This window comes from Phyllobates terribilis, unplaced genomic scaffold (genome assembly GCF_046119375.1).
Source record: "Phyllobates terribilis strain yellow unplaced genomic scaffold, ASM4611937v1 Scaffold_236__1_contigs__length_3049075, whole genome shotgun sequence".
NCBI classification, from domain to species: Eukaryota; Metazoa; Chordata; class Amphibia; order Anura; family Dendrobatidae; genus Phyllobates; species Phyllobates terribilis.
In genome coordinates this window covers 1,143,155-1,168,568 of record NW_027362996.1, presented here as the reverse complement: position 1 = coordinate 1,168,568, position 25,414 = coordinate 1,143,155, and the positions used below count along the sequence as shown (strand labels likewise).

At 45.5% G+C, this 25,414-nt stretch overlaps 19 non-coding genes and 1 pseudogene across 19 annotated transcripts; all 20 read right to left on the bottom strand.

The window, feature by feature from the left end:
- Window positions 1-10: 10 nt before the first annotated feature.
- LOC141215320 (U2 spliceosomal RNA) lies at window positions 11-201 on the bottom strand. Its single transcript, XR_012284389.1, has one exon. It is a non-coding gene; the product is annotated as a U2 spliceosomal RNA (small nuclear RNA).
- Window positions 202-1,321: 1,120 nt separating this feature from the next.
- LOC141215319 (U2 spliceosomal RNA) lies at window positions 1,322-1,512 on the bottom strand. Its single transcript, XR_012284388.1, has one exon. It is a non-coding gene; the product is annotated as a U2 spliceosomal RNA (small nuclear RNA).
- A 1,128-nt stretch (window positions 1,513-2,640) lies between these two features.
- Window positions 2,641-2,823, bottom strand: LOC141216841 (U2 spliceosomal RNA). Its single transcript, XR_012285831.1, has one exon. It is a non-coding gene; the product is annotated as a U2 spliceosomal RNA (small nuclear RNA).
- Window positions 2,824-3,617: 794 nt separating this feature from the next.
- LOC141216957 (U2 spliceosomal RNA) lies at window positions 3,618-3,709 on the bottom strand (annotated as a pseudogene).
- A 1,122-nt stretch (window positions 3,710-4,831) lies between these two features.
- On the bottom strand, window positions 4,832-5,022 carry LOC141215318 (U2 spliceosomal RNA). Its single transcript, XR_012284387.1, has one exon. It is a non-coding gene; the product is annotated as a U2 spliceosomal RNA (small nuclear RNA).
- A 1,123-nt stretch (window positions 5,023-6,145) lies between these two features.
- LOC141216321 (U2 spliceosomal RNA) lies at window positions 6,146-6,336 on the bottom strand. Its single transcript, XR_012285358.1, has one exon. It is a non-coding gene; the product is annotated as a U2 spliceosomal RNA (small nuclear RNA).
- A 1,122-nt stretch (window positions 6,337-7,458) lies between these two features.
- On the bottom strand, window positions 7,459-7,649 carry LOC141216942 (U2 spliceosomal RNA). Its single transcript, XR_012285861.1, has one exon. It is a non-coding gene; the product is annotated as a U2 spliceosomal RNA (small nuclear RNA).
- Window positions 7,650-8,771: 1,122 nt separating this feature from the next.
- LOC141216586 (U2 spliceosomal RNA) lies at window positions 8,772-8,962 on the bottom strand. Its single transcript, XR_012285614.1, has one exon. It is a non-coding gene; the product is annotated as a U2 spliceosomal RNA (small nuclear RNA).
- Window positions 8,963-10,077: 1,115 nt separating this feature from the next.
- LOC141215316 (U2 spliceosomal RNA) lies at window positions 10,078-10,268 on the bottom strand. The gene has a single exon (XR_012284386.1). It is a non-coding gene; the product is annotated as a U2 spliceosomal RNA (small nuclear RNA).
- Window positions 10,269-11,383: 1,115 nt separating this feature from the next.
- Window positions 11,384-11,574, bottom strand: LOC141215315 (U2 spliceosomal RNA). Its single transcript, XR_012284385.1, has one exon. It is a non-coding gene; the product is annotated as a U2 spliceosomal RNA (small nuclear RNA).
- Window positions 11,575-12,694: 1,120 nt separating this feature from the next.
- Window positions 12,695-12,885, bottom strand: LOC141215314 (U2 spliceosomal RNA). Its single transcript, XR_012284384.1, has one exon. It is a non-coding gene; the product is annotated as a U2 spliceosomal RNA (small nuclear RNA).
- A 1,125-nt stretch (window positions 12,886-14,010) lies between these two features.
- On the bottom strand, window positions 14,011-14,201 carry LOC141215313 (U2 spliceosomal RNA). The gene has a single exon (XR_012284383.1). It is a non-coding gene; the product is annotated as a U2 spliceosomal RNA (small nuclear RNA).
- A 1,123-nt stretch (window positions 14,202-15,324) lies between these two features.
- Window positions 15,325-15,515, bottom strand: LOC141215312 (U2 spliceosomal RNA). The gene has a single exon (XR_012284382.1). It is a non-coding gene; the product is annotated as a U2 spliceosomal RNA (small nuclear RNA).
- A 1,125-nt stretch (window positions 15,516-16,640) lies between these two features.
- On the bottom strand, window positions 16,641-16,831 carry LOC141216345 (U2 spliceosomal RNA). The gene has a single exon (XR_012285381.1). It is a non-coding gene; the product is annotated as a U2 spliceosomal RNA (small nuclear RNA).
- Window positions 16,832-17,951: 1,120 nt separating this feature from the next.
- Window positions 17,952-18,142, bottom strand: LOC141215311 (U2 spliceosomal RNA). Its single transcript, XR_012284381.1, has one exon. It is a non-coding gene; the product is annotated as a U2 spliceosomal RNA (small nuclear RNA).
- A 1,121-nt stretch (window positions 18,143-19,263) lies between these two features.
- LOC141215310 (U2 spliceosomal RNA) lies at window positions 19,264-19,454 on the bottom strand. The gene has a single exon (XR_012284380.1). It is a non-coding gene; the product is annotated as a U2 spliceosomal RNA (small nuclear RNA).
- Window positions 19,455-20,576: 1,122 nt separating this feature from the next.
- LOC141215308 (U2 spliceosomal RNA) lies at window positions 20,577-20,767 on the bottom strand. Its single transcript, XR_012284378.1, has one exon. It is a non-coding gene; the product is annotated as a U2 spliceosomal RNA (small nuclear RNA).
- A 1,123-nt stretch (window positions 20,768-21,890) lies between these two features.
- LOC141215307 (U2 spliceosomal RNA) lies at window positions 21,891-22,081 on the bottom strand. Its single transcript, XR_012284377.1, has one exon. It is a non-coding gene; the product is annotated as a U2 spliceosomal RNA (small nuclear RNA).
- Window positions 22,082-23,201: 1,120 nt separating this feature from the next.
- On the bottom strand, window positions 23,202-23,392 carry LOC141215306 (U2 spliceosomal RNA). The gene has a single exon (XR_012284376.1). It is a non-coding gene; the product is annotated as a U2 spliceosomal RNA (small nuclear RNA).
- A 1,121-nt stretch (window positions 23,393-24,513) lies between these two features.
- LOC141216599 (U2 spliceosomal RNA) lies at window positions 24,514-24,704 on the bottom strand. Its single transcript, XR_012285626.1, has one exon. It is a non-coding gene; the product is annotated as a U2 spliceosomal RNA (small nuclear RNA).
- Window positions 24,705-25,414: the final 710 nt, after the last annotated feature.

Here is a 25,414-nt window from a genome sequence, read left to right as displayed (position 1 = left end):
TGCATTAAAGAAGGGGTGCACCGGTCCTGGAGATACTGCAATACCAGGTCAATGCGTGGAGTGGACAGAGCAAGCTCTTTTTCCATCTCCCTGTTCTAAAAATCCATTTAATATATGGTCCCCAGATAGGGGACGTATCAGATATTAAACTGATAAGAACAGATACTACACTTGATCTTAGCCAAAAGGCCGAGAAGCGATAACCAGAATTGGTTTCCGACTATGGTGCCACCCAAGGATTCTGAAAAGTCCATTTGTGGAGATGGCCACCTGGACTCCCGTTAAGAAGACATGCTGTCAACCTCTAGATCCCTCACATGCCTGCACTTTTCGGCTTGCTGCTGCTGCAATCCACGCGTTTTAGATCTGCATAACTCCACCTCTTTTAGCACAGTACCCTCAACCCCCGGCTGTTCCCACCCGCCTCAACACCGTTGGAAGGGAGGAGAACCAATTAAGGCGGGGGGGGGGTGGAACGAGCAGCTGTCTACCCTTAGCAGGAGGGTTGCTGATTAATTACCTCTCCTGCTGCTGCTGCTGCTGGCTGTCCAGCAGCAGACTGAAGGTGGCTGCTGCTGTGCGCAGGTATATAAAGGCTCAGAGCCTATTATGACACGCGCAGCCAGCGTTCCATTGCCACATTCCGTCTACTGCAGGCGGGATACCTGGATGGCTGAATGTCACTGAGAAGCTCACAGAGACCGCCATAAGCAACAGTTTAAAAGAATGCCACAGACTAATCAACCAAACTTTTTGGGTTGGTTTCTCTTTTATAGTCTGCAGGCATTAAATGAAAGAAGTCAGTGTTCCAGCAGAGGGAGACAACGTTTCAGAAAAGGCATTGTAGCAAACCAAAAAAGAAATTTTAAGCGCAGCAGAGTAACCAGCTCACATACCTGTTAGCTCAGGTGAGTTTAAAAGGCTGCTGTTGATAACAAGGGCATTTGCTAAATAGATGGTGTGTGTGCAACAATATACTGAAAGGTCAATTATATTGTGCAGCTTATCTCACCACCTGTAGTTATTTAGTTGAAAGCTCCAAAATGCTTGCCTAATATGTCTGTTTATCCAAAAGGAAGTATAGAGGGAGAGCTAGATAGATAGCATTGCATTACATTACATTACATGGCAATGCAATGCACAGTTGCTGAAGTTGAACCAAAATGAGCTTGTCATCTGGCTTCTGCAACTTTTAACATGAAAAATCCAATGAGGAGAAGAAAAGCAAATCCAAAGAGTCCATCCCAAAATCCGACAAACAAGCAAAATGAACAAAAAGCATTGAATTCAATTCTTTCTGATTTTAGAAACTGCATTAAAGAAGGGGTGCACCGGTCCTGGAGATACTGCAATACCAGGTCAATGCGTGGAGTGGACAGAGCAAGCTCTTTTTCCATCTCCCTGTTCTAAAAATCCATTTAATATATGGTCCCCAGATAGGGGACGTATCAGATATTAAACTGATAAGAACAGATACTACACTTGATCTTAGCCAAAAGGCCGAGAAGCGATAACCAGAATTGGTTTCCGACTACGGTGCCACCCAAGGATTCTGAAAAGTCCATTTGTGGAGATGGCCACCTGGACTCCCGTTAAGAAGACATGCTGTCAACCTCTAGATCCCTCACATGCCTGCACTTTTCGGCTTGCTGCTGCTGCAATCCACGCGTTTTAGATCTGCATAACTCCACCTCTTTTAGAACAGTACCCTCAACCCCCGGCTGTTCCCACCCGCCTCAACACCGTTGGAAGGGAGGAGAACCAATTAAGGCGGGGGGGGGGGGGGGGGGTGGAACGAGCAGCTGTCTACCCTTAGCAGGAGGGTTGCTGATTAATTACCTCTCCTGCTGCTGCTGCTGCTGGCTGTCCAGCAGCAGACTGAAGGTGGCTGCTGCTGTGCGCAGGTATATAAAGGCTCAGAGCCTATTATGACACGCGCAGCCAGCGTTCCATTGCCACATTCCGTCTACTGCAGGCGGGATACCTGGATGGCTGAATGTCACTGAGAAGCTCACAGAGACCGCCATAAGCAACAGTTTAAAAGAATGCCACAGACTAATCAACCAAACTTTTTGGGTTGGTTTCTCTTTTATAGTCTGCAGGCATTAAATGAAAGAAGTCAGTGTTCCAGCAGAGGGAGACAACGTTTCAGAAAAGGCATTGTAGCAAACCAAAAAAGAAATTTTAAGCGCAGCAGAGTAACCAGCTCACATACCTGTTAGCTCAGGTGAGTTTAAAAGGCTGCTGTTGATAACAAGGGCATTTGCTAAATAGATGGTGTGTGTGCAACAATATACTTAAAGGTCAATTATATTGTGCAGCTTATCTCACCACCTGTAGTTATTTAGGTGAAAGCTCCAAAATGCTTGCCTAATATGTCTGTTTATCCAAAAGGAAGTATAGAGGGAGAGCTAGATAGATAGCATTGCATTACATTACATTACATGGCAATGCAATGCACAGTTGCTGAAGTTGAACCAAAATGAGCTTGTCATCTGGCTTCTGCAACTTTTAACATGAAAAATCCAATGAGGAGAAGAAAAGCAAAGCCAAAGAGTCCATCCCAAAATCCGACAAACAAGCAAAATGAACAAAAAGCATTGAATTCAATTCTTTCTGATTTTAGAAACTGCATTAAAGAAGGGGTGCACCGGTCCTGGAGATACTGCAATACCAGGTCAATGCGTGGAGTGGACAGAGCAAGCTCTTTTTCCATCTCCCTGTTCTAAAAATCCATTTAATATATGGTCCCCAGATAGGGGACGTATCAGATATTAAACTGATAAGAACAGATTTTTTTTTTTTTTTTTTCGAAAGCCCGAATTCGTGTACAAAACCCGAGTGCGCTTAAAAAAGTGACAAGTGCCACAAAAAAAGTGCACTAGGATGCTGGTCTTCTTGAAACCCTCTCCAAAAGGAGAAGGGTCCCCCAAACCATTCCCCGTCCCTCCGAGCCAAAAGGCCACAGCGAGGAACAGGGACAAAAAGCCACCTCCAGCCGAAGCCAGAGGCGACCCAATCTTACTCCCAGCACCTGCCCGAGTTCTCACCCGAGCAAGGCACTGGGAGCCAAAGACTGTGCTCCCCTCCCGGAAGAGGGGAGCCAACAACGCTCTCCTCCCGAAAGAGGAGAGCCAGGGGGGTTCAGGGGGGAGCGGAACCTGATGGCCACACACTCCCCCCCTAGACCTGCCAAGAGAGGAACCCGTAAGGGAACCGCATCCCGACAAAATCCTAGTAGGACGTGACACACGTGAATAAGTGGACACACAGTGACAAAGAAATTAAATAAATAGTGAAGGTTTCACAGTATAATACTGCCCGGACCTTCGACCGGGAATTGAAAAATTCCCCATCCTAAGGCCAGAAGGCCCGGAATAAGGGTGTGTGCGAAGAAAGAAAATTTGAAGTGCTTGTGCAAATGTGCCATAAACTCAAGTGGGGTTCCCAATCCCAGTGAGTTAAGGCACCCCAGGGTCACCACTCCTGGGGCACTTCACACTTCGGGCTTTCGATCTTCCCCGGCCCAATGGCGTCGATCCTGGGGGGCCATGCTTTCCACCAGATGACTATATTAGCCACCTGGCGTACTAACAAGCGCCTAAACCCCAGTGTGCATAATGTATCAATCTACTAGGGCGGCCAACATCCAAAACCGCCTTTTCGAAAGATACTACACTTGATCTTAGCCAAAAGGCCGAGAAGCGATAACCAGAATTGGTTTCCGACTACGGTGCCACCCAAGGATTCTGAAAAGTCCATTTGTGGAGATGGCCACCTGGACTCCAGTTAAGAAGACATGCTGTCAACCTCTAGATCCCTCACATGCCTGCACTTTTCGGCTTGCTGCTGCTGCAATCCACGCGTTTTAGATCTGCATAACTCCACCTCTTTTAGCACAGTACCCTCAACCCCCGGCTGTTCCCACCCGCCTCAACACCGTTGGAAGGGAGGAGAACCAATTAAGGCGGGGGGTGGGGGTGGAACGAGCAGCTGTCTACCCTTAGCAGGAGGGTTGCTGATTAATTACCTCTCCTGCTGCTGCTGCTGCTGGCTGTCCAGCAGCAGACTGAAGGTGGCTGCTGCTGTGCGCAGGTATATAAAGGCTCAGAGCCTATTATGACACGCGCAGCCAGCGTTCCATTGCCACATTCCGTCTACTGCAGGCGGGATACCTGGATGGCTGAATGTCACTGAGAAGCTCACAGAGACCGCCATAAGCAACAGTTTAAAAGAATGCCACAGACTAATCAACCAAACTTTTTGGGTTGGTTTCTCTTTTATAGTCTGCAGGCATTAAATGAAAGAAGTCAGTGTTCCAGCAGAGGGAGACAACGTTTCAGAAAAGGCATTGTAGCAAACCAAAAAAGAAATTTTAAGCGCAGCAGAGTAACCAGCTCACATACCTGTTAGCTCAGGTGAGTTTAAAAGGCTGCTGTTGATAACAAGGGCATTTGCTAAATAGATGGTGTGTGTGCAACAATATACTGAAAGGTCAATTATATTGTGCAGCTTATCTCACCACCTGTAGTTATTTAGGTGAAAGCTCCAAAATGCTTGCCTAATATGTCTGTTTATCCAAAAGGAAGTATAGAGGGAGAGCTAGATAGATAGCATTGCATTACATTACATTACATGGCAATGCAATGCACAGTTGCTGAAGTTGAACCAAAATGAGCTTGTCATCTGGCTTCTGCAACTTTTAACATGAAAAATCCAATGAGGAGAAGAAAAGCAAAGCCAAAGAGTCCATCCCAAAATCCGACAAACAAGCAAAATGAACAAAAAGCATTGAATTCAATTCTTTCTGATTTTAGAAACTGCATTAAAGAAGGGGTGCACCGGTCCTGGAGATACTGCAATACCAGGTCAATGCGTGGAGTGGACAGAGCAAGCTCTTTTTCCATCTCCCTGTTCTAAAAATCCATTTAATATATGGTCCCCAGATAGGGGACGTATCAGATATTAAACTGATAAGAACAGATACTACACTTGATCTTAGCCAAAAGGCCGAGAAGCGATAACCAGAATTGGTTTCCGACTACGGTGCCACCCAAGGATTCTGAAAAGTCCATTTGTGGAGATGGCCACCTGGACTCCCGTTAAGAAGACATGCTGTCAACCTCTAGATCCCTCACATGCCTGCACTTTTCGGCTTGCTGCTGCTGCAATCCACGCGTTTTAGATCTGCATAACTCCACCTCTTTTAGCACAGTACCCTCAACCCCCGGCTGTTCCCACCCGCCTCAACACCGTTGGAAGGGAGGAGAACCAATTAAGGCGGGGGGGGGGGGGTGGAACGAGCAGCTGTCTACCCTTAGCAGGAGGGTTGCTGATTAATTACCTCTCCTTCTGCTGCTGCTGCTGGCTGTCCAGCAGCAGACTGAAGGTGGCTGCTGCTGTGCGCAGGTATATAAAGGCTCAGAGCCTATTATGACACGCGCAGCCAGCGTTCCATTGCCACATTCCGTCTACTGCAGGCGGGATACCTGGATGGCTGAATGTCACTGAGAAGCTCACAGAGACCGCCATAAGCAACAGTTTAAAAGAATGCCACAGACTAATCAACCAAACTTTTTGGGTTGGTTTCTCTTTTATAGTCTGCAGGCATTAAATGAAAGAAGTCAGTGTTCCAGCAGAGGGAGACAACGTTTCAGAAAAGGCATTGTAGCAAACCAAAAAAGAAATTTTAAGCGCAGCAGAGTAACCAGCTCACATACCTGTTAGCTCAGGTGAGTTTAAAAGGCTGCTGTTGATAACAAGGGCATTTGCTAAATAGATGGTGTGTGTGCAACAATATACTGAAAGGTCAATTATATTGTGCAGCTTATCTCACCACCTGTAGTTATTTAGGTGAAAGCTCCAAAATGCTTGCCTAATATGTCTGTTTATCCAAAAGGAAGTATAGAGGGAGAGCTAGATAGATAGCATTGCATTACATTACATTACATGGCAATGCAATGCACAGTTACTGAAGTTGAACCAAAATGAGCTTGTCATCTGGCTTCTGCAACTTTTAACATGAAAAATCCAATGAGGAGAAGAAAAGCAAAGCCAAAGAGTCCATCCCAAAATCCGACAAACAAGCAAAATGAACAAAAAGCATTGAATTCAATTCTTTCTGATTTTAGAAACTGCATTAAAGAAGGGGTGCACCGGTCCTGGAGATACTGCAATACCAGGTCAATGCGTGGAGTGGACAGAGCAAGCTCTTTTTCCATCTCCCTGTTCTAAAAATCCATTTAATATATGGTCCCCAGATAGGGGACGTATCAGATATTAAACTGATAAGAACAGATACTACACTTGATCTTAGCCAAAAGGCCGAGAAGTGATAACCAGAATTGGTTTCCGACTACGGTGCCACCCAAGGATTCTGAAAAGTCCATTTGTGGAGATGGCCACCTGGACTCCCGTTAAGAAGACATGCTGTCAACCTCTAGATCCCTCACATGCCTGCACTTTTCGGCTTGCTGCTGCTGCAATCCACGCGTTTTAGATCTGCATAACTCCACCTCTTTTAGCACAGTACCCTCAACCCCCGGCTGTTCCCACCCGCCTCAACACCGTTGGAAGGGAGGAGAACCAATTAAGGCGGGGGGGGGGGGTGGAACGAGCAGCTGTCTACCCTTAGCAGGAGGGTTGCTGATTAATTACCTCTCCTGCTGCTGCTGCTGCTGGCTGTCCAGCAGCAGACTGAAGGTGGCTGCTGCTGTGCGCAGGTATATAAAGGCTCAGAGCCTATTATGACACGCGCAGCCAGCGTTCCATTGCCACATTCCGTCTACTGCAGGCGGGATACCTGGATGGCTGAATGTCACTGAGAAGCTCACAGAGACCGCCATAAGCAACAGTTTAAAAGAATGCCACAGACTAATCAACCAAACTTTTTGGGTTGGTTTCTGTTTTATAGTCTGCAGGCATTAAATGAAAGAAGTCAGTGTTCCAGCAGAGGGAGACAACGTTTCAGAAAAGGCATTGTAGCAAACCAAAAAAGAAATTTTAAGCGCAGCAGAGTAACCAGCTCACATACCTGTTAGCTCAGGTGAGTTTAAAAGGCTGCTGTTGATAACAAGGGCATTTGCTAAATAGATGGTGTGTGTGCAACAATATACTGAAAGGTCAATTATATTGTGCAGCTTATCTCACCACCTGTAGTTATTTAGGTGAAAGCTCCAAAATGCTTGCCTAATATGTCTGTTTATCCAAAAGGAAGTATAGAGGGAGAGCTAGATAGATAGCATTGCATTACAATACATTACATGGCAATGCAATGCACAGTTGCTGAAGTTGAACCAAAATGAGCTTGTCATCTGGCTTCTGCAACTTTTAACATGAAAAATCCAATGAGGAGAAGATAAGCAAAGCCAAAGAGTCCATCCCAAAATCCGACAAACAAGCAAAATGAACAAAAAGCATTGAATTCAATTCTTTCTGATTTTAGAAACTGCATTAAAGAAGGGGTGCACCGGTCCTGGAGATACTGCAATACCAGGTCAATGCGTGGAGTGGAAAGAGCAAGCTCTTTTTCCATCTCCCTGTTCTAAAAATCCATTTAATATATGGTCCCCAGATAGGGGACGTATCAGATATTAAACTGATAAGAACAGATACTACACTTGATCTTAGCCAAAAGGCCGAGAAGCGATAACCAGAATTGGTTTCCGACTACGGTGCCACCCAAGGATTCTGAAAAGTCCATTTGTGGAGATGGCCACCTGGACTCCCGTTAAGAAGACATGCTGTCAACCTCTAGATCCCTCACATGCCTGCACTTTTCGGCTTGCTGCTGCTGCAATCCACGCGTTTTAGATCTGCATAACTCCACCTCTTTTAGCACAGTACCCTCAACCCCCGGCTGTTCCCACCCGCCTCAACACCGTTGGAAGGGAGGAGAACCAATTAAGGCGGGGGGGGGGGGTGGAACGAGCAGCTGTCTACCCTTAGCAGGAGGGTTGCTGATTAATTACCTCTCCTGCTGCTGCTGCTGCGGGCTGTCCAGCAGCAGACTGAAGGTGGCTGCTGCTGTGCGCAGGTATATAAAGGCTCAGAGCCTATTATGACACGCGCAGCCAGCGTTCCATTGCCACATTCCGTCTACTGCAGGCGGGATACCTGGATGGCTGAATGTCACTGAGAAGCTCACAGAGACCGCCATAAGCAACAGTTTAAAAGAATGCCACAGACTAATCAACCAAACTTTTTGGGTTGGTTTCTCTTTTATAGTCTGCAGGCATTAAATGAAAGAAGTCAGTGTTCCAGCAGAGGGAGACAACGTTTCAGAAAAGGCATTGTAGCAAACCAAAAAAGAAATTTTAAGCGCAGCAGAGTAACCAGCTCACATACCTGTTAGCTCAGGTGAGTTTAAAAGGCTGCTGTTGATAACAAGGGCATTTGCTAAATAGATGGTGTGTGTGCAACAATATACTGAAAGGTCAATTATATTGTGCAGCTTATCTCACCACCTGTAGTTATTTAGGTGAAAGCTCCAAAATGCTTGCCTAATATGTCTGTTTATCCAAAAGGAAGTATAGAGGGAGAGCTAGATAGATAGCATTGCATTACATTACATTACATGGCAATGCAATGCACAGTTGCTGAAGTTGAACCAAAATGAGCTTGTCATCTGGCTTCTGCAACTTTTAACATGAAAAATCCAATGAGGAGAAGAAAAGCAAAGCCAAAGAGTCCATCCCAAAATCCGACAAACAAGCAAAATGAACAAAAAGCATTGAATTCAATTCTTTCTGATTTTAGAAACTGCATTAAAGAAGGGGTGCACCGGTCCTGGAGATACTGCAATACCAGGTCAATGCGTGGAGTGGACAGAGCAAGCTCTTTTTCCATCTCCCTGTTCTAAAAATCCATTTAATATATGGTCCCCAGATAGGGTACGTATCAGATATTAAACTGATAAGAACAGATACTACACTTGATCTTAGCCAAAAGGCCGAGAAGCGATAACCAGAATTGGTTTCCGACTACGGTGCCACCCAAGGATTCTGAAAAGTCCATTTGTGGAGATGGCCACCTGGACTCCCGTTAAGAAGACATGCTGTCAACCTCTAGATCCCTCACATGCCTGCACTTTTCGGCTTGCTGCTGCTGCAATCCACGCGTTTTAGATCTGCATAACTCCACCTCTTTTAGCACAGTACCCTCAACCCCCGGCTGTTCCCACCCGCCTCAACACCGTTGGAAGGGAGGAGAACCAATTAAGGCGGGGGGGGGGGTGGAACGAGCAGCTGTCTACCCTTAGCAGGAGGGTTGCTGATTAATTACCTCTCCAGCTGCTGCTGGCTGTCCAGCAGCAGACTGAAGGTGGCTGCTGCTGTGCGCAGGTATATAAAGGCTCAGAGCCTAATATGACACGCGCAGCCAGCGTTCCATTGCCACATTCCGTCTACTGCAGGCGGGATACCTGGATGGCTGAATGTCACTGAGAAGCTCACAGAGACCGCCATAAGCAACAGTTTAAAAGAATGCCACAGACTAATCAACCAAACTTTTTGGGTTGGTTTCTCTTTTATAGTCTGCAGGCATTAAATGAAAGAAGTCAGTGTTCCAGCAGAGGGAGACAACGTTTCAGAAAAGACATTGTAGCAAACCAAAAAAGAAATTTTAAGCGCAGCAGAGTAACCAGCTCACATACCTGTTAGCTCAGGTGAGTTTAAAAGGCTGCTGTTGATAACAAGGGCATTTGCTAAATAGATGGTGTGTGTGCAACAATATACTGAAAGGTCAATTATATTGTGCAGCTTATCTCACCACCTGTAGTTATTTAGGTGAAAGCTCCAAAATGCTTGCCTAATATGTCTGTTTATCCAAAAGGAAGTATAGAGGGAGAGCTAGATAGATAGCATTGCATTACATTACATTACATGGCAATGCAATGCACAGTTGCTGAAGTTGAACCAAAATGAGCTTGTCATCTGGCTTCTGCAACTTTTAACATGAAAAATCCAATGAGGAGAAGAAAAGCAAAGCCAAAGAGTCCATCCCAAAATCCGACAAACAAGCAAAATGAACAAAAAGCATTGAATTCAATTCTTTCTGATTTTAGAAACTGCATTAAAGAAGGGGTGCACCGGTCCTGGAGATACTGCAATACCAGGTCAATGCGTGGAGTGGACAGAGCAAGCTCTTTTTCCATCTCCCTGTTCTAAAAATCCATTTAATATATGGTCCCCAGATAGGGGACGTATCAGATATTAAACTGATAAGAACAGATACTACACTTGATCTTAGCCAAAAGGCCGAGAAGCGATAACCAGAATTGGTTTCCGACTACGGTGCCACCCAAGGATTCTGAAAAGTCCATTTGTGGAGATGGCCACCTGGACTCCCGTTAAGAAGACATGCTGTCAACCTCTAGATCCCTCACATGCCTGCACTTTTCGGCTTGCTGCTGCTGCAATCCACGCGTTTTAGATCTGCATAACTCCACCTCTTTTAGCACAGTACCCTCAACCCCCGGCTGTTCCCACCCGCCTCAACACCGTTGGAAGGGAGGAGAACCAATTAAGGCGGGGGGGGGGGTGGAACGAGCAGCTGTCTACCCTTAGCAGGAGGGTTGCTGATTAATTACCTCTCCAGCTGCTGCTGGCTGTCCAGCAGCAGACTGAAGGTGGCTGCTGCTGTGCGCAGGTATATAAAGGCTCAAAGCCTATTATGACACGCGCAGCCAGCGTTCCATTGCCACATTCCGTCTACTGCAGGCGGGATACCTGGATGGCTGAATGTCACTGAGAAGCTCACAGAGACCGCCATAAGCAACAGTTTAAAAGAATGCCACAGACTAATCAACCAAACTTTTTGGGTTGGTTTCTCTTTTATAGTCTGCAGGCATTAAATGAAAGAAGTCAGTGTTCCAGCAGAGGGAGACAACGTTTCAGAAAAGGCATTGTAGCAAACCAAAAAAGAAATTTTAAGCGCAGCAGAGTAACCAGCTCACATACCTGTTAGCTCAGGTGAGTTTAAAAGGCTGCTGTTGATAACAAGGGCATTTGCTAAATAGATGGTGTGTGTGCAACAATATACTGAAAGGTCAATTATATTGTGCAGCTTATCTCACCACCTGTAGTTATTTAGGTGAAAGCTCCAAAATGCTTGCCTAATATGTCTGTTTATCCAAAAGGAAGTATAGAGGGAGAGCTAGATAGATAGCATTGCATTACATTACATTACATGGCAATGCAATGCACAGTTGCTGAAGTTGAACCAAAATGAGCTTGTCATCTGGCTTCTGCAACTTTTAACATGAAAAATCCAATGAGGAGAAGAAAAGCAAAGCCAAAGAGTCCATCCCAAAATCCGACAAACAAGCAAAATGAACAAAAAGCATTGAATTCAATTCTTTCTGATTTTAGAAACTGCATTAAAGAAGGGGTGCACCGGTCCTGGAGATACTGCAATACCAGGTCAATGCGTGGAGTGGACAGAGCAAGCTCTTTTTCCATCTCCCTGTTCTAAAAATCCATTTAATATATGGTCCCCAGATAGGGGACGTATCAGATATTAAACTGATAAGAACAGATACTACACTTGATCTTAGCCAAAAGGCCGAGAAGCGATAACCAGAATTGGTTTCCGACTACGGTGCCACCCAAGGATTCTGAAAAGTCCATTTGTGGAGATGGCCACCTGGACTCCCGTTAAGAAGACATGCTGTCAACCTCTAGATCCCTCACATGCCTGCACTTTTCGGCTTGCTGCTGCTGCAATCCACGCGTTTTAGATCTGCATAACTCCACCTCTTTTAGCACAGTACCCTCAACCCCCGGCTGTTCCCACCCGCCTCAACACCGTTGGAAGGGAGGAGAACCAATTAAGGCGGGGGGGGGGTGGAACGAGCAGCTGTCTACCCTTAGCAGGAGGGTTGCTGATTAATTACCTCTCCTGCTGCTGCTGCTCCTGGCTGTCCAGCAGCAGACTGAAGGTGGCTGCTGCTGTGCGCAGGTATATAAAGGCTCAGAGCCTATTATGACACGCGCAGCCAGCATTCCATTGCCACATTCCGTCTACTGCAGGCGGGATACCTGGATGGCTGAATGTCACTGAGAAGCTCACAGAGACCGCCATAAGCAACAGTTTAAAAGAATGCCACAGACTAATCAACCAAACTTTTTGGGTTGGTTTCTCTTTTATAGTCTGCAGGCATTAAATGAAAGAAGTCAGTGTTCCAGCAGAGGGAGACAACGTTTCAGAAAAGGCATTGTAGCAAACCAAAAAAGAAATTTTAAGCGCAGCAGAGTAACCAGCTCACATACCTGTTAGCTCAGGTGAGTTTAAAAGGCTGCTGTTGATAACAAGGGCATTTGCTAAATAGATGGTGTGTGTGCAACAATATACTGAAAGGCCAATTATATTGTGCAGCTTATCTCACCACCTGTAGTTATTTAGGTGAAAGCTCCAAAATGCTTGCCTAATATGTCTGTTTATCCAAAAGGAAGTATAGAGGGAGAGCTAGATAGATAGCATTGCATTACATTACATTACATGGCAATGCAATGCACAGTTGCTGAAGTTGAACCAAAATGAGCTTGTCATCTGGCTTCTGCAACTTTTAACATGAAAAATCCAATGAGGAGAAGAAAAGCAAAGCCAAAGAGTCCATCCCAAAATCCGACAAACAAGCAAAATGAACAAAAAGCATTGAATTCAATTCTTTCTGATTTTAGAAACTGCATTAAAGAAGGGGTGCACCGGTCCTGGAGATACTGCAATACCAGGTCAATGCGTGGAGTGGACAGAGCAAGCTCTTTTTCCATCTCCCTGTTCTAAAAATCCATTTAATATATGGTCCCCAGATAGGGGACGTATCAGATATTAAACTGATAAGAACAGATACTACACTTGATCTTAGCCAAAAGGCCGAGAAGCGATAACCAGAATTGGTTTCCAACTACGGTGCCACCCAAGGATTCTGAAAAGTCCATTTGTGGAGATGGCCACCTGGACTCCCGTTAAGAAGACATGCTGTCAACCTCTAGATCCCTCACATGCCTGCACTTTTCGGCTTGCTGCTGCTGCAATCCACGCGTTTTAGATCTGCATAACTCCACCTCTTTTAGCACAGTACCCTCAACCCCCGGCTGTTCCCACCCGCCTCAACACCGTTGGAAGGGAGGAGAACCAATTAAGGCGGGGGGGGGGGGGGGTGGAACGAGCAGCTGTCTACCCTTAGCAGGAGGGTTGCTGATTAATTACCTCTCCTGCTGCTGCTGCTGCTGGCTGTCCAGCAGCAGACTGAAGGTGGCTGCTGCTGTGCGCAGGTATATAAAGGCTCAGAGCCTATTATGACACGCGCAGCCAGCGTTCCATTGCCACATTCCGTCTACTGCAGGCGGGATACCTGGATGGCTGAATGTCACTGAGAAGCTCACAGAGACCGCCATAAGCAACAGTTTAAAAGAATGCCACAGACTAATCAACCAAACTTTTTGGGTTGGTTTCTCTTTTATAGTCTGCAGGCATTAAATGAAAGAAGTCAGTGTTCCAGCAGAGGGAGACAACGTTTCAGAAAAGGCATTGTAGCAAACCAAAAAAGAAATTTTAAGCTCAGCAGAGTAACCAGCTCACATACCTGTTAGCTCAGGTGAGTTTAAAAGGCTGCTGTTGATAACAAGGGCATTTGCTAAATAGATGGTGTGTGTGCAACAATATACTGAAAGGTCAATTATATTGTGCAGCTTATCTCACCACCTGTAGTTATTTAGGTGAAAGCTCCAAAATGCTTGCCTAATATGTCTGTTTATCCAAAAGGAAGTATAGAGGGAGAGCTAGATAGATAGCATTGCATTACATTACATTACATGGCAATGCAATGCACAGTTGCTGAAGTTGAACCAAAATGAGCTTGTCATCTGGCTTCTGCAACTTTTAACATGAAAAATCCAATGAGGAGAAGAAAAGCAAAGCCAAAGAGTCCATCCCAAAATCCGACAAACAAGCAAAATGAACAAAAAGCATTGAATTCAATTCTTTCTGATTTTAGAAACTGCATTAAAGAAGGGGTGCACCGGTCCTGGAGATACTGCAATACCAGGTCAATGCGTGGAGTGGACAGAGCAAGCTCTTTTTCCATCTCCCTGTTCTAAAAATCCATTTAATATATGGTCCCCAGATAGGGGACGTATCAGATATTAAACTGATAAGAACAGATACTACACTTGATCTTAGCCAAAAGGCCGAGAAGCGATAACCAGAATTGGTTTACGACTACGGTGCCACCCAAGGATTCTGAAAAGTCCATTTGTGGAGATGGCCACCTGGACTCCCGTTAAGAAGACATGCTGTCAACCTCTAGATCCCTCACATGCCTGCACTTTTCGGCTTGCTGCTGCTGCAATCCACGCGTTTTAGATCTGCATAACTCCACCTCTTTTAGCACAGTACACTCAACCCCCGGCTGTTCCCACCCGCCTCAACACCGTTGGAAGGGAGGAGAACCAATTAAGGCGGGGGGGGGGGGGTGGATCGAGCAGCTGTCTACCCTTAGCAGGAGGGTTGCTGATTAATTACCTCTCCTGCTGCTGCTGCTGCTGGCTGTCCAGCAGCAGACTGAAGGTGGCTGCTGCTGTGCGCAGGTATATAAAGGCTCAGAGCCTATTATGACACGCGCAGCCAGCGTTCCATTGCCACATTCCGTCTACTGCAGGCGGGATACCTGGATGGCTGAATGTCACTGAGAAGCTCACAGAGACCGCCATAAGCAACAGTTTAAAAGAATGCCACAGACTAATCAACCAAACTTTTTGGGTTGGCTTCTCTTTTATAGTCTGCAGGCATTAAATGAATGAAGTCAGTGTTCCAGCAGAGGGAGACAACGTTTCAGAAAAGGCATTGTAGCAAACCAAAAAAGAAATTTTAAGCGCAGCAGAGTAACCAGCTCACATACCTGTTAGCTCAGGTGAGTTTAAAAGGCTGCTGTTGATAACAAGGGCATTTGCTAAATAGATGGTGTGTGTGCAACAATATACTGAAAGGTCAGTTATATTGTGCAGCTTATCTCACCACCTGTAGTTATTTAGGTGAAAGCTCCAAAATGCTTGCCTAATATGTCTGTTTATCCAAAAGGAAGTATAGAGGGAGAGCTAGATAGATAGCATTGCATTACATTACATTACATGGCAATGCAATGCACAGTTGCTGAAGTTGAACCAAAATGAGCTTGTCATCTGGCTTCTGCAACTTTTAACATGAAAAATCCAATGAGGAGAAGAAAAGCAAAGCCAAAGAGTCCATCCCAAAATCCGACAAACAAGCAAAATGAACAAAAAGCATTGAATTCAATTCTTTCTGATTTTAGAAACTGCATTAAAGAAGGGGTGCACCGGTCCTGGAGATACTGCAATACCAGGTCAATGCGTGGAGTGGACAGAGCAAGCTCTTTTTCCATCTCCCTGTTCTAAAAATCCATTTAATATATGGTCCCCAGATAGGGGACGTATCAGATATTAAACTGATAAGAACAGATACTACACTTGATCTTAGCCAAAAGGCCGAGAAGCGATAACCAGAATTGGTTTACGACTACGGTGCCACCCAAGGATTCTGAAAAGTCCATTTGTGGAGATGGCCACCTGGACTCCCGTTAAGAAGACATGCTGTCAACCTCTAGATCCCTCACATGCCTGCACTTTTCGGCTTGCTGCTGCTGCAATCCACGCGTTTTAGATCTGCATAACTCCACCTCTTTTAGCACAGTACCCTCAACCCCCGGCTGTTCCCACCCGCCTCAACACCGTTGGAAGGGAGGAGAACCAATTAAGGCGGGGGGGGGGGGGGGTGGAACGAGCAGCTGTCTACCCTTAGCAGGAGGGTTGCTGATTAATTACCTCTCCTGCTGCTGCTGCTGCTGGCTGTCCAGCAGCAGACTGAAGGTGGCTGCTGCTGTGCGCAGGTATATAAAGGCTCAGAGCCTATTATGACACGCGCAGCCAGCGTTCCATTGCCACATTCCGTCTACTGCAGGCGGGATACCTGGATGGCTGAATGTCACTGAGAAGCTCACAGAGACCGCCATAAGCAACAGTTTAAAAGAATGCCACAGACTAATCAACCAAACTTTTTGGGTTGGCTTCTCTTTTATAGTCTGCAGGCATTAAATGAATGAAGTCAGTGTTCCAGCAGAGGGAGACAACGTTTCAGAAAAGGCATTGTAGCAAACCAAAAAAGAAATTTTAAGCGCAGCAGAGTAACCAGCTCACATACCTGTTAGCTCAGGTGAGTTTAAAAGGCTGCTGTTGATAACAAGGGCATTTGCTAAATAGATGGTGTGTGTGCAACAATATACTGAAAGGTCAATTATATTGTGCAGCTTATCTCACCACCTGTAGTTATTTAGGTGAAAGCTCCAAAATGCTTGCCTAATATGTCTGTTTATCCAAAAGGAAGTATAGAGGGAGAGCTAGATAGATAGCATTGCATTACATTACATTACATGGCAATGCAATGCACAGTTGCTGAAGTTGAACCAAAATGAGCTTGTCATCTGGCTTCTGCAACTTTTAACATGAAAAATCCAATGAGGAGAAGAAAAGCAAAGCCAAAGAGTCCATCCCAAAATCCGACAAACAAGCAAAATGAACAAAAAGCATTGAATTCAATTCTTTCTGATTTTAGAAACTGCATTAAAGAAGGGGTGCACCGGTCCTGGAGATACTGCAATACCAGGTCAATGCGTGGAGTGGACAGAGCAAGCTCTTTTTCCATCTCCCTGTTCTAAAAATCCATTTAATATATGGTCCCCAGATAGGGGACGTATCAGATATTAAACTGATAAGAACAGATACTACACTTGATCTTAGCCAAAAGGCAGAGAAGCGATAACCAGAATTGGTTTCCGACTACGGTGCCACCCAAGGATTCTGAAAAGTCCATTTGTGGAGATGGCCACCTGGACTCCCGTTAAGAAGACATGCTGTCAACCTCTAGATCCCTCACATGCCTGCACTTTTCGGCTTGCTGCTGCTGCAATCCACGCGTTTTAGATCTGCATAACTCCACCTCTTTTAGCACAGTACCCTCAATCCCCGGCTGTTCCCACCCGCCTCAACACCGTTGGAAGGGAGGAGAACCAATTAAGGCGGGGGGGGGGTGGAACGAGCAGCTGTCTACCCTTAGCAGGAGGGTTGCTGATTAATTACCTCTCCTGCTGCTGCTGCTGCTGGCTGTCCAGCAGCAGACTGAAGGTGGCTGCTGCTGTGCGCAGGTATATAAAGGCTCAGAGCCTATTATGACACGCGCAGCCAGCGTTCCATTGCCACATTCCGTCTACTGCAGGCGGGATACCTGGATGGCTGAATGTCACTGAGAAGCTCACAGAGACCGCCATAAGCAACAGTTTAAAAGAATGCCACAGACTAATCAACCAAACTTTTTGGGTTGGTTTCTCTTTTATAGTCTGCAGGCATTAAATGAAAGAAGTCAGTGTTCCAGCAGAGGGAGACAACGTTTCAGAAAAGGCATTGTAGCAAACCAAAAAAGAAATTTTAAGCGCAGCAGAGTAACCAGCTCACATACCTGTTAGCTCAGGTGAGTTTAAAAGGCTGCTGTTGATAACAAGGGCATTTGCTAAATAGATGGTGTGTGTGCAACAATATACTGAAAGGTCAATTATATTGTGCAGCTTATCTCACCACCTGTAGTTATTTAGGTGAAAGCTCCAAAATGCTTGCCTAATATGTCTGTTTATCCAAAAGGAAGTATAGAGGGAGAGCTAGATAGATAGCATTGCATTACATTACATTACATGGCAATGCAATGCACAGTTGCTGAAGTTGAACCAAAATGAGCTTGTCATCTGGCTTCTGCAACTTTTAACATGAAAAATCCAATGAGGAGAAGAAAAGCAAAGCCAAAGAGTCCATCCCAAAATCCGACAAACAAGCAAAATGAACAAAAAGCATTGAATTCAATTCTTTCTGATTTTAGAAACTGCATTAAAGAAGGGGTGCACCGGTCCTGGAGATACTGCAATACCAGGTCAATGCGTGGAGTGGACAGAGCAAGCTCTTTTTCCATCTCCCTGTTCTAAAAATCCATTTAATATATGGTCCCCAGATAGGGGACGTATCAGATATTAAACTGATAAGAACAGATACTACACTTGATCTTAGCCAAAAGGCCGAGAAGCGATAACCAGAATTGGTTTCCGACTACGGTGCCACCCAAGGATTCTGAAAAGTCCATTTGTGGAGATGGCCACCTGGACTCCCGTTAAGAAGACATGCTGTCAACCTCTAGATCCCTCACATGCCTGCACTTTTCGGCTTGCTGCTGCTGCAATCCACGCGTTTTAGATCTGCATAACTCCACCTCTTTTAGCACAGTACCCTCAACCCCCGGCTGTTCCCACCCGCCTCAACACCGTTGGAAGGGAGGAGAACCAATTAAGGCGGGGGGGGGGGTGGAACGAGCAGCTGTCTACCCTTAGCAGGAGGGTTGCTGATTAATTATCTCTCCTGCTGCTGCTGCTGCTGGCTGTCCAGCAGCAGACTGAAGGTGGCTGCTGCTGTGCGCAGGTATATAAAGGCTCAGAGCCTATTATGACACGCGCAGCCAGCGTTCCATTGCCACATTCCGTCTACTGCAGGCGGGATACCTGGATGGCTGAATGTCACTGAGAAGCTCACAGAGACCGCCATAAGCAACAGTTTAAAAGAATGCCACAGACTAATCAACCAAACTTTTTGGGTTGGTTTCTCTTTTATAGTCTGCAGGCATTAAATGAAAGAAGTCAGTGTTCCAGCAGAGGGAGACAACGTTTCAGAAAAGGCATTGTAGCAAACCAAAAAAGAAATTTTAAGCGCAGCAGAGTAACCAGCTCACATACCTGTTAGCTCAGGTGAGTTTAAAAGGCTGCTGTTGATAACAAGGGCATTTGCTAAATAGATGGTGTGTGTGCAACAATATACTGAAAGGTCAATTATATTGTGCAGCTTATCTCACCACCTGTAGTTATTTAGGTGAAAGCTCCAAAATGCTTGCCTAATATGTCTGTTTATCCAAAAGGAAGTATAGAGGGAGAGCTAGATAGATAGCATTGCATTACATTACATTACATGGCAATGCAATGCACAGTTGCTGAAGTTGAACCAAAATGAGCTTGTCATCTGGCTTCTGCAACTTTTAACATGAAAAATCCAATGAGGAGAAGAAAAGCAAAGCCAAAGAGTCCATCCCAAAATCCGACAAACAAGCAAAATGAACAAAAAGCATTGAATTCAATTCTTTCTGATTTTAGAAACTGCATTAAAGAAGGGGTGCACCGGTCCTGGAGATACTGCAATACCAGGTCAATGCGTGGAGTGGACAGAGCAAGCTCTTTTTCCATCTCCCTGTTCTAAAAATCCATTTAATATATGGTCCCCAGATAGGGGACGTATCAGATATTAAACTGATAAGAACAGATACTACACTTGATCTTAGCCAAAAGGCCGAGAAGCGATAACCAGAATTGGTTTCCGACTACGGTGCCACCCAAGGATTCTGAAAAGTCCATTTGTGGAGATGGCCACCTGGACTCCCGTTAAGAAGACATGCTGTCAACCTCTAGATCCCTCACATGCCTGCACTTTTCGGCTTGCTGCTGCTGCAATCCACGCGTTTTAGATCTGCATAACTCCACCTCTTTTAGCACAGTACCCTCAACCCCCGGCTGTTCCCACCCGCCTCAACACCGTTGGAAGGGAGGAGAACCAATTAAGGCGGGGGGGGGGGGTGGAACGAGCAGCTGTCTACCCTTAGCAGGAGGGTTGCTGATTAATTACCTCTCCTGCTGCTGCTGCTGCTGGCTGTCCAGCAGCAGACTGAAGGTGGCTGCTGCTGTGCGCAGGTATATAAAGGCTCAGAGCCTATTATGACACGCGCAGCCAGCGTTCCATTGCCACATTCCGTCTACTGCAGGCGGGATACCTGGATGGCTGAATGTCACTGAGAAGCTCACAGAGACCGCCATAAGCAACAGTTTAAAAGAATGCCACAGACTAATCAACCAAACTTTTTGGGTTGGTTTCTCTTTTATAGTCTGCAGGCATTAAATGAAAGAAGTCAGTGTTCCAGCAGAGGGAGACAACGTTTCAGAAAAGGCATTGTAGCAAACCAAAAAAGAAATTTTAAGCGCAGCAGAGTAACCAGCTCACATACCTGTTAGCTCAGGTGAGTTTAAAAGGCTGCTGTTGATAACAAGGGCATTTGCTAAATAGATGGTGTGTGTGCAACAATATACTGAAAGGTCAATTATATTGTGCAGCTTATCTCACCACCTGTAGTTATTTAGGTGAAAGCTCCAAAATGCTTGCCTAATATGTCTGTTTATCCAAAAGGAAGTATAGAGGGAGAGCTAGATAGATAGCATTGCATTACATTACATTACATGGCAATGCAATGCACAGTTGCTGAAGTTGAACCAAAATGAGCTTGTCATCTGGCTTCTGCAACTTTTAACATGAAAAATCCAATGAGGAGAAGAAAAGCAAAGCCAAAGAGTCCATCCCAAAATCCGACAAACAAGCAAAATGAACAAAAAGCATTGAATTCAATTCTTTCTGATTTTAGAAACTGCATTAAAGAAGGGGTGCACCGGTCCTGGAGATACTGCAATACCAGGTCAATGCGTGGAGTGGACAGAGCAAGCTCTTTTTCCATCTCCCTGTTCTAAAAATCCATTTAATATATGGTCCCCAGATAGGGGACGTATCAGATATTAAACTGATAAGAACAGATACTACACTTGATCTTAGCCAAAAGGCCGAGAAGCGATAACCAGAATTGGTTTCCGACTACGGTGCCACCCAAGGATTCTGAAAAGTCCATTTGTGGAGATGGCCACCTGGACTCCCGTTAAGAAGACATGCTGTCAACCTCTAGATCCCTCACATGCCTGCACTTTTCGGCTTGCTGCTGCTGCAATCCACGCGTTTTAGATCTGCATAACTCCACCTCTTTTAGCACAGTACCCTCAACCCCCGGCTGTTCCCACCCGCCTCAACACCGTTGGAAGGGAGAAGAACCAATTAAGGCGGGGGGGGGGGGGTGGAACGAGCAGCTGTCTACCCTTAGCAGGAGGGTTGCTGATTAATTACCTCTCCTGCTGCTGCTGCTGCTGGCTGTCCAGCAGCAGACTGAAGGTGGCTGCTGCTGTGCGCAGGTATATAAAGGCTCAGAGCCTATTATGACACGCGCAGCCAGCGTTCCATTGCCACATTCCGTCTACTGCAGGCGGGATACCTGGATGGCTGAATGTCACTGAGAAGCTCACAGAGACCGCCATAAGCAACAGTTTAAAAGAATGCCACAGACTAATCAACCAAACTTTTTGGGTTGGTTTCTCTTTTATAGTCTGCAGGCATTAAATGAAAGAAGTCAGTGTTCCAGCAGAGGGAGACAACGTTTCAGAAAAGGCATTGTAGCAAACCAAAAAAGAAATTTTAAGCGCAGCAGAGTAACCAGCTCACATACCTGTTAGCTCAGGTGAGTTTAAAAGGCTGCTGTTGATAACAAGGGCATTTGCTAAATAGATGGTGTGTGTGCAACAATATACTGAAAGGTCAATTATATTGTGCAGCTTATCTCACCACCTGTAGTTATTTAGGTGAAAGCTCCAAAATGCTTGCCTAATATGTCTGTTTATCCAAAAGGAAGTATAGAGGGAGAGCTAGATAGATAGCATTGCATTACATTACATTACATGGCAATGCAATGCACAGTTGCTGAAGTTGAACCAAAATGAGCTTGTCATCTGGCTTCTGCAACTTTTAACATGAAAAATCCAATGAGGAGAAGAAAAGCAAAGCCAAAGAGTCCATCCCAAAATCCGACAAACAAGCAAAATGAACAAAAAGCATTGAATTCAATTCTTTCTGATTTTAGAAACTGCATTAAAGAAGGGGTGCACCGGTCCTGGAGATACTGCAATACCAGGTCAATGCGTGGAGTGGACAGAGCAAGCTCTTTTTCCATCTCCCTGTTCTAAAAATCCATTTAATATATGGTCCCCAGATAGGGGACGTATCAGATATTAAACTGATAAGAACAGATACTACACTTGATCTTAGCCAAAAGGCCGAGAAGCGATAACCAGAATTGGTTTCCGACTACGGTGCCACCCAAGGATTCTGAAAAGTCCATTTGTGGAGATGGCCACCTGGACTCCCGTTAAGAAGACATGCTGTCAACCTCTAGATCCCTCACATGCCTGCACTTTTCGGCTTGCTGCTGCTGCAATCCACGCGTTTTAGATCTGCATAACTCCACCTCTTTTAGCACAGTACCCTCAACCCCCGGCTGTTCCCACCCGCCTCAACACCGTTGGAAGGGAGGAGAACCAATTAAGGCGGGGGGGGGGTGGAACGAGCAGCTGTCTACCCTTAGCAGGAGGGTTGCTGATTAATTACCTCTCCTGCTGCTGCTGCTGCTGGCTGTCCAGCAGCAGACTGAAGGTGGCTGCTGCTGTGCGCAGGTATATAAAGGCTCAGAGCCTATTATGACACGCGCAGCCAGCGTTCCATTGCCACATTCCGTCTACTGCAGGCGGGATACCTGGATGGCTGAATGTCACTGAGAAGCTCACAGAGACCGCCATAAGCAACAGTTTAAAAGAATGCCACAGACTAATCAACCAAACTTTTTGGGTTGGTTTCTCTTTTATAGTCTGCAGGCATTAAATGAAAGAAGTCAGTGTTCCAGCAGAGGGAGACAACGTTTCAGAAAAGGCATTGTAGCAAACCAAAAAAGAAATTTTAAGCGCAGCAGAGTAACCAGCTCACATACCTGTTAGCTCAGGTGAGTTTAAAAGGCTGCTGTTGATAACAAGGGCATTTGCTAAATAGATGGTGTGTGTGCAACAATATACTGAAAGGTCAATTATATTGTGCAGCTTATCTCACCACCTGTAGTTATTTAGGTGAAAGCTCCAAAATGCTTGCCTAATATGTCTGTTTATCCAAAAGGAAGTATAGAGGGAGAGCTAGATAGATAGCATTGCATTACATTACATTACATGGCAATGCAATGCACAGTTGCTGAAGTTGAACCAAAATGAGCTTGTCATCTGGCTTCTGCAACTTTTAACATGAAAAATCCAATGAGGAGAAGAAAAGCAAAGCCAAAGAGTCCATCCCAAAATCTGACAAACAAGCAAAATGAACAAAAAGCATTGAATTCAATTCTTTCTGATTTTAGAAACTGCATTAAAGAAGGGGTGCACCGGTCCTGGAGATACTGCAATACCAGGTCAATGCGTGGAGTGGACAGAGCAAGCTCTTTTTCCATCTCCCTGTTCTAAAAATCCATTTAATATATGGTCCCCAGATAGGGGACGTATCAGATATTAAACTGATAAGAACAGATACTACACTTGATCTTAGCCAAAAGGCCGAGAAGCGATAACCAGAATTGGTTTCCGACTACGGTGCCACCCAAGGATTCTGAAAAGTCCATTTGTGGAGATGGCCACCTGGACTCCCGTTAAGAAGACATGCTGTCAACCTCTAGATCCCTCACATGCCTGCACTTTTCGGCTTGCTGCTGCTGCAATCCACGCGTTTTAGATCTGCATAACTCCACCTCTTTTAGCACAGTACCCTCAACCCCCGGCTGTTCCCACCCGCCTCAACACCGTTGGAAGGGAGGAGAACCAATTAAGGCGGGGGGGGGGGTGGAACGAGCAGCTGTCTACCCTTAGCAGGAGGGTTGCTGATTAATTACCTCTCCTGCTGCTGCTGCTGCTGGCTGTCCAGCAGCAGACTGAAGGTGGCTGCTGCTGTGCGCAGGTATATAAAGGCTCAGAGCCTATTATGACACGCGCAGCCAGCGTTCCATTGCCACATTCCGTCTACTGCAGGCGGGATACCTGGATGGCTGAATGTCACTGAGAAGCTCACATAGACCGCCATAAGCAACAGTTTAAAAGAATGCCACAGACTAATCAACCAAACTTTTTGGGTTGGTTTCTCTTTTATAGTCTGCAGGCATTAAATGAAAGAAGTCAGTGTTCCAGCAGAGGGAGACAACGTTTCAGAAAAGGCATTGTAGCAAACCAAAAAAGAAATTTTAAGCGCAGCAGAGTAACCAGCTCACATACCTGTTAGCTCAGGTGAGTTTAAAAGGCTGCTGTTGATAACAAGGGCATTTGCTAAATAGATGGTGTGTGTGCAACAATATACTGAAAGGTCAATTATATTGTGCAGCTTATCTCACCACCTGTAGTTATTTAGGTGAAAGCTCCAAAATGCTTGCCTAATATGTCTGTTTATCCAAAAGGAAGTATAGAGGGAGAGCTAGATAGATAGCATTGCATTACATTACATTACATGGCAATGCAATGCACAGTTGCTGAAGTTGAACCAAAATGAGCTTGTCATCTGGCTTCTGCAACTTTTAACATGAAAAATCCAATGAGGAGAAGAAAAGCAAAGCCAAAGAGTCCATCCCAAAATCCGACAAACAAGCAAAATGAACAAAAAGCATTGAATTCAATTCTTTCTGATTTTAGAAACTGCATTAAAGAAGGGGTGCACCGGTCCTGGAGATACTGCAATACCAGGTCAATGCGTGGAGTGGACAGAGCAAGCTCTTTTTCCATCTCCCTGTTCTAAAAATCCATTTAATATATGGTCCACAGATAGGGGACGTATCAGATATTAAACTGATAAGAACAGATACTACACTTGATCTTAGCCAAAAGGCCGAGAAGCGATAACCAGAATTGGTTTCCGACTACGGTGCCACCCAAGGATTCTGAAAAGTCCATTTGTGGAGATGGCCACCTGGACTCCCGTTAAGAAGACAAGCTGTCAACCTCTAGATCCCTCACATGCCTGCACTTTTCGGCTTGCTGCTGCTGCAATCCACGCGTTTTAGATCTGCATAACTCCACCTCTTTTAGCACAGTACCCTCAACCCCCGGCTGTTCCCACCCGCCTCAACACCGTTGGAAGGGAGGAGAACCAATTAAGGCGGGGGGGGTGGAACGAGCAGCTGTCTACCCTTAGCAGGAGGGATGCTGATTAATTACCTCTCCTGCTGCTGCTGCTGCTGGCTGTCCAGCAGCAGACTGAAGGTGGCTGCTGCTGTGCGCAGGTATATAAAGGCTCAGAGCCTATTATGGCACGCGCAGCCAGCGTTCCATTGCCACATTCCGTCTACTGCAGGCGGGATACCTGGATGGCTGAATGTCACTGAGAAGCTCACAGAGACCGCCATAAGCAACAGTTTAAAAGAATGCCACAGACTAATCAACCAAACTTTTTGGGTTGGTTTCTCTTTTATAGTCTGCAGGCATTAAATGAAAGAAGTCAGTGTTCCAGCAGAGGGAGACAACGTTTCAGAAAAGGCATTGTAGCAAACCAAAAAAGAAATTTTAAGCGCAGCAGAGTAACCAGCTCACATACCTGTTAGCTCAGGTGAG